General features: G+C 39.9%; 1 protein-coding gene across 1 annotated transcript in view; it reads right to left on the reverse strand.

Annotated features, from left to right (window-relative positions):
- Positions 1-6,403: 6,403 nt before the first annotated feature.
- LOC143024356 (histone-lysine N-methyltransferase SETMAR-like) overlaps positions 6,404-7,500 on the reverse strand; it is a 213,640-nt gene continuing 212,543 nt past the window's right edge. Inside the window, exon 2 of the mRNA XM_076183150.1 lies at positions 6,404-6,528. The gene's annotated coding sequence lies outside the window, so the exon portion shown is untranslated. The remainder of the gene's footprint in view (positions 6,529-7,500) is intronic.

Genomic DNA, 7,500 nt, shown 5'->3' on the forward strand with positions numbered 1-7,500 from the left:
ATAGCTAAGCCCTCTTCAGGAAAGTACAGGTTGCAAGAATTGTATTTATATTTGCAAATTCTTGTAATCTGTACTTTCCTGAAGAGGGCTATAGCTATTAGCCGGAATATAGAGGTTGTACTTTCTTCTGAGGCAGGCCACACACGTGCCGTTTAAACTGACAGTTACAACTGTTCAGTTATAACTGTCAGTTGAAACTGCACGTGTGTGGGTACACACGTGCAGTTTAAACTGACAGTTACAACTGTTCAGTTATAACTGTCAGTTGAAACTGCACGTGTGTGGGTATCTCAGTGATACTGATATACCCACACACGTCCAGTTTCAACTGTCAGTTATAACAGAACAGTTGTAAGTGTTTCCTTTTATTCCGACTGTGGGTTCTTTGTGTTTATTTGGTGGAGCTAAAGGGGCAGACTAAAACTTGACGTACAATAATTTGTATATTTGTAAGACGTTGTAGAGATTCGTAGTTACAACAAGCTTAACCTAACCTAACCTAACCTAACCTAACCTAACCTAACCTAACCTAACCTAACCTAACCTAACCTAACCTAACCTAACCTAACCTAACCAAACCAAAACTTAATTAAATGATCGTCACTGTTTGGGCTATTTATATTAACAAGCTCATTTCTGGGGTTGTTACCTTTTTAATGCTAATTTGTGGGGTTAGTTTATCTGTTCATGGGTACTGTGGGGTTGTTGATCTGTGAAACGTCCCATTTGTAAATTTGTATAACGCGGACTTCACGCGCGGTTTTGGAGAGGCGGACGGACAAGGCCCTTGAGAACCAAGTCCCTTTCTGATTTTGGATCACGTGTTTGGACTCGTGATGGACAGCTATTCCCCTCCCGGAAGAGAGCTCAGAGCTCATACGTGACCGACCTATGGGTAATGCTGTGACCTTACACGCACATATACACTCAACTCCCAGCCCGTGAGAGTTGGAGTAACAACTCGCAGCGCAGTTATTTCAGCCCTGGTCAGGATTCGAATCCGGATCGCTGTGGTGGCGGCCGCGAATGGTACCACTTTGCCATCGAGTTGTGTGTGTGAAGGAAAAATATCAGTAAAAGAGGGATTTTGTGGAGGACATTACAAAGGATGAATCGTATTTTTTTCTTTTTCTAATTATAAAAGTAATTTACGTGACTCTGGTCCATAGGGACATTACTACAGGGTTAATGAGTCCGTCGCCAAGAATGATCTTGGAGAAAGAAAATGTAATAGAAAAAAAAAAATCTTTGACAAAAATTCTTTGAAATAATGTGGGAGCAGTAATGAGCTCGTTCATAAAGAAGGTTCTGGAAGAGTTGAGGTAATTACCAGAAGTAATTTGAATACCCCCATTACCCTTGTTCCTTGCCAGTGAAATACGTATATGTTAGAATTATTTTTTTTTGGAAGTGTGTTGTTAAGGATTTTGTTATCCAATTCAAGTTTTGACTACATTCTTTTCATATTACGTCAAATGGAGGTTCTGTGCCGACAGATATTGTGATTGTATATCATTAAGAATCATGCGATTATAAAGCTCCGTGAATTATGACTGGCTTGAACGCACAAAATAATTACCTTGGGCAGGCGCCTTGTCTTTCGTAACCCGGCCTAAGACAAGTATTTGCTTGTGAATAAAATCTGAAATTCGAACGTGTACAAAAAGAGGCTCCCCGTTGTAAGGCCTTCTGCATATTTTTATGGACCCGCGATAAATCATGAAAGTTATAATTCATTCTTGTTCAGTGATGAGTGACATGCCGTCTTTGGAATTTGGGGAAAACATCATTAATGTCAAAGATGTTGAACTTACGTCATGCTTAAAGAGAGAGAGAGAGAGAGAGAGAGAGAGAGAGAGAGAGAGAGAGAGAGAGAGAGAGAGAGAGAGAGAGAGAGAGAGAGAGAGAGAGAGAGAGAGAGATTAAATCCCACTAGAATGGTAGATAAAAATAGAGGATAATTGGCATGAAAAATTAAGAAATAAAATCCCCGTGTAGTTTAAGACTCAGGCTTAACGTTCATATGCAGGCCGTGGTAGGAACACGCCAGGGGTCGCTTCACGGTGATGAAGTAGCAGATAGAAGCTGTCTCTTCCTCTATTCTCAGCACACACACACACACACACACACACACACACACACACACACACACACACACACACACACACACACACACACACACACACACACACACACACACACACACACACACACACATGGAAGTAAAAAATCAAGGAATAATACACTATTAGATATAGCAGTTATCAATGCAATTACACAATTGGTCAAAGAGACAACAAAATATAGTGGTGACGATACACCAGCAGGATTTAATATACTATTGAACAAAACTCGACGATAATGAATCTTCAGAATACCAGTATTCTATAGTTAAAAGGGATTATGCAATCCTCAAGTTCTATACGAGTTCTACATGGAATTAGTAAATATAGAACTAAGATAAATCATATAGACAAGGTCGGTACAACTTCGCTAAAACAAAATTTACGGGATCGAATTAGTTCTTTGAAGGAACGGATCCGGCATAACCATTACATATACAGAGTGTCTCCACCTCCCCCCCCCAAAAGAAAAAAAAAATTACTCACTCTTTGAAACGCTTCGTAATGTTGTTGAATTTGCTGGTTCGTATTATGTGTGAATAAAATCAAACGGTGGTTATCAGTTTGAACATTTTCGAATACGCAGGGCGGACTGTCTTTAATTTCAAACTGATGACCTCCATTTTTCAAACATAACTGATAATGGGGACGAATGGATTCTACAACTATATGAATCATTGTAAAAAGTGAGTACAATTTATTGGGACATCCTGTATATAAAAGAGTCAAAGAAGAACTATTTTGAGATGAACTATTGCCATAACTATATGAATACTGTAGACATCGTAATTTTTTATCGGAAAAGTGAACAAGAGGTACATGATCATGGGCTCAAACAAAGCCCGTAGGAGTGATACTTCACAAAAAAAAAAAAAAAAAAACAAAAAAAAAAAAAAAAAAAAAAAAAAAAAAAAAAAAAAAAAAAAAAAAAAAAAAAAAAAAAAAAAAAAAAAAGGAGGTACCGGAACAAACACCCGGTAAATTCCGTTAACCCGGAAGTCTTATGGTCGAACCGGAAGTTCGCTGAGACGGTGAGCGTTCAGCGGCCTTAGTGAAGGGACTAAGGCCATTGTCGCGCTGTCCTTTCTGAAACTGTTTCATGAATCGCGCTCAGGGAATTCTTTCCTCTTGCCGAAATACGAAGTCGGCGTAAGCAAGGTTTTCTCACATCGCGGGGTTTAATAAAATAAAAATCGATCGTCTAAGCTGTCTTTTTCTCTTGCTTGTTCCTGGGAGACAGCTTTATTCTGCCTAGAGCCAGATGATTTCATTCAGATAAAGGAATCCCCCTCACCCCCACCCCCCACCCCCCACCTGCAACGAAAGTCTTCAGCTACCCCATTGTCATGTACCGTGTTTATGTATTCAGTACTTAGAACATTTATGAAATAATCACTATCAAAGTTCTGTGTACATGTAAGGGGAAAGTATAGTGAGTCAAGACTTGTGCTAGTGACTGTCCAAAGAGTCCTTTTGAGGCGAAGAGTACATTTCTTGGTTGGTTTATGAATTCAAAAGTTTTGCCTTCGCTAGGTCGTCTCACCTCGGGTTCAATGCTGGACTGACCTCGTACCTCGATGGGGCTCTTCCAGTCAGGTTTCTAGAATGCTGGACTACAGCCAAGAACTCTCTGGTCCAGTGGCCCTCAAGCTGTGGACAGTGGGTCCCCTAGTGGGCCAGAGATGGCCACATGTGCGTTGACAGATAGAAAACTAGAGAGGATTCGTGGATGCAAAGCGATTCAGTTTAGTTTTGATAAGTGGCGTTCTCCTGGAGGATGAAGAACAGCAGTACATAAAGCATAGGAGTCATGAGAAAGTCGGTTGAGGATCTCTGTTTTGGTTGGTCAGTAGGGAGCAGAAAAGAGGGCTTGATGGGATGTCAGTGGGGACTTTGTGGATGTAAAGTGTAAAGTGTAAAGTCTTGGCAAGTGGTCTTCACCAGGGGGTTAAAGAACAGCACTACATAAAGTATAGAAGTCATGAGAAAACCGCTCCAGAATCTGTTTTAGTTCGTCAGTACAAGATGTGGGGAACAGAAAATTAGGCTTCTGGTTGGGGAATCATGGTAGCTGAGTAAACAGTTTACGTAGTTACTGGATAGTAGTTGTTCGATAGTCATAGTTCATGGCAGTGGGTAGAGTAATTCGATTTGATTTGGTTTTATTTAGTTTGGTTGAATTTTAGTTTAGCTTTCCTTAATTTAAGATTAGATGTCTTTGTTTTGGTTTGTCACATTTTAGCTTAATTTAGTGTCAGTTAGCTTACTTTAATTTAGATTGGTCGATTTGATTTACATTTAGTTTAATCTAGTTTGATTTAGGCTGGTTTGTAGATACAGAACTTCGATATTATAAACTCGTTGATGCCTTTAAACAGAATCTCGCATGGAAGATGCTTTTCCGATCATCAGCTATTTGGAGTCCAATGCTGAACGAAGCCTTTTGTTTCCATGACGATATTGGCCAGATGTATAGGATAAGATGATTATGTGCGTGATTCTACGACAGATGATAGTCTTACTCAAAGCTCTAGAAAAGCGCAGAATTTGGAACTGCCGTTGTTGTACATAAAGATCCCTTCCAGTAGACATGTATCCCGTGAAAGAGGTAAGATTGACCTATATGATCTCGTGCTTACGTCCTTTCTGGCGAAACTTGAGGAAATTAGAAATTCATATTTCTGTCTGATTTTCCTTGCTTTCGGAGTCCAGCGAAAAGGTTAGTTTTACCTGCTGAATTTTGCCATGCTTTGGCGTGAATTTGGCTTCTTTTGGTCAGACATTGGCTTGTTTAGGTCAGGATTTAACTGTTTAATTTTCATTAGACTTTGGCTTGGTTTAGTCAGAACATGACCTATTTTGGTCAGAACCTGACCTATTTTAGTTAGTCGTTGACCTTTTCTCTCCAGTATGATAGTGATGCAGAAATTTAATATAACAGTTTAGTATTCTCTACGCGCGCGCGCACACACACACACACACACACACACACACACACACACACACACACACACACACACACACACACACACACACACACACACACACACACACACACACACACTCGTGGCACAGTTGGAAGAGTTCCCGGTTGCCACTACGGAGGTCCTGGTTCGAATCCCGCTCAGGGCTGAAATAATTTCAGTATCGTTGCGCTGCGTAAGGTCACAACATTACCCAAAGACCGGTCATATACGAGCTCTGAGTACTCCTACGGGAGGGAAATAATTGTCGATCACGAGTCCAACACGTGATCCCAGACCATTGTGAATCACACACACACACACACACACACACACACACACACACACACACACACACACACACACACACACACACACACACACACACACACACACACACACACACACACACACACACACACACACAGTTGGAAGAGTTCCCGGCTGCCACTATATATATATATATCCCGCTCAGGGCTGAAATAATATATATATATCGTTGCGCTGCGTAAGGTCATATATATATATATATATATATATACGAGCTCTGAGTTCTCTTCCGGGAGGGAAATAACTGTCGATCACGATATAATATGATCCCATATATTGTGAATCACACACACACACACACACACACACATATATATATACACACACACACACACACACACACACACACACACACACACACACACACACACACACATTTCAAGAAATCTACAGCGACAATGGCGTTGTTGAGTTTATATTGGAGCTTTAATTTCTCTCGTGCAACAAGTCTTTTGGACACCTTCTCAGCTATTTGGAACCACCACAGAAACTTGTTGCACGAGAGAAATTAAAGCTCCTATATAAACTCAACAACGCCATTGTCGCTGTAGATTTCTTGAAATCATGTATATATATATATGTATATATATATATATACATATATATACTCTCTCTCTCTCTCTCTCTCTCTCTCTATATATATATATATATATATATATATATGAACATATATGTAAGCACACACACACACACACACACACACACACACACACACACACACACACACACACACACACACACACACACACACACACACACACACACACACACACACATATATATATATATATATATATATATATATATATATATATATATATATATATATATATATATATATATAATCAAATCAAATCAGCCATTCTGAGTCCACTGCTGAACAAAGGCCTCCTTCATAGCATTCCATGATGCACACAACCGCGCCAACCTCTGCCACGTCACTCCTGCAAGCTTCTCAATCTCGTCTCTCCATCTCCTGTCTGTTCTCCCTCTTCCACGCTTCCTATCTCGCGGTGTCCACTCAGTAACACACTTGCTCCATCGCTCGTCAGTCGTTCGCACTAACATACCTGCCCAATTCCACTTCCTCTCTTTCACCGCCTCCACAATACCTTTCACTCTAGTCTGCTCTAAAATACTGTCTTCGATTAGTAAAGCTCTTGATAAAATCCCTCTTATCTCTTTACCATTCTGTCTCTGCAGTTAATGATTTCTCCATTTCTATCTTTCAAACATACCATTTGCTGTCTTCCTAAAGCGTGTCTATGCTCAATTCCTTTGATACTTTTACCTTACCGAATAGTTTCCTCTATTTCATCCATTTTTTTCTTTTTTTTCTCTGATCTCTGCCTTTTGTTGATAAGCTTGTTTAGTTCTATTCTTTCTATTTCGTCTCTCCTGCTTTTAATCTGCATTGTCCTCCTTCTTTTAATTAGGTTAGTAGCTTTGGATTCAAATTCATATCCTCGAATTGAATTTAGCCATGCAACCTACCATTCTATGATCACTACCTATGTTGACTTTATTTATGACCGTAACATTGCTAACACTCTTGCTCTCATCTCCTATTATGAAGTCTACTTCGTTCTTTGTTGTTCCATTTGGACTTCTCCCGGTCCATTTACGACCTTCGCGCTTTTGGAAGAAAGTGTTCATTATCCTCATGTTGTAGTTCTCTGCAAAATCGTCTGCTCCAAACTTCCCAATGCACGACTCGTCTCCCATCTTCATTCCAACTTTAGCATTGAAGTCGCTTATTACCAACGTGTACTTACTTTTTTCTTAATCCATTACTCAACTTAAATCATCATAGAAGGATTTAATTTCATCGTCTGTACTCTGTGAAGTTGGTGCATAAACTTGAACTATTTCTAGAGTGTACCTTTTACATAGCCTAATCACAATCCAAGCTACCCTGTCTGATAAACTACTGAACTTGACTACGTTACCAGCAACTTCTCGGTTGATGAAGAATCCTACTCCACTAGATCTTTCTTTGTCCTTACCTCTATAGTAGAACAGGTGGTGACCATCTTGTAATTGTATCAGTTTTTCTTCCGTTCTTCGGACTTCGCTCAGTCCCA

The sequence above is a fragment of the Oratosquilla oratoria genome, chromosome 4 (assembly GCF_046742065.1).
Source record: "Oratosquilla oratoria isolate Oo_2021 chromosome 4, ASM4674206v1, whole genome shotgun sequence".
Taxonomy (NCBI): domain Eukaryota; kingdom Metazoa; phylum Arthropoda; class Malacostraca; order Stomatopoda; family Squillidae; genus Oratosquilla; species Oratosquilla oratoria.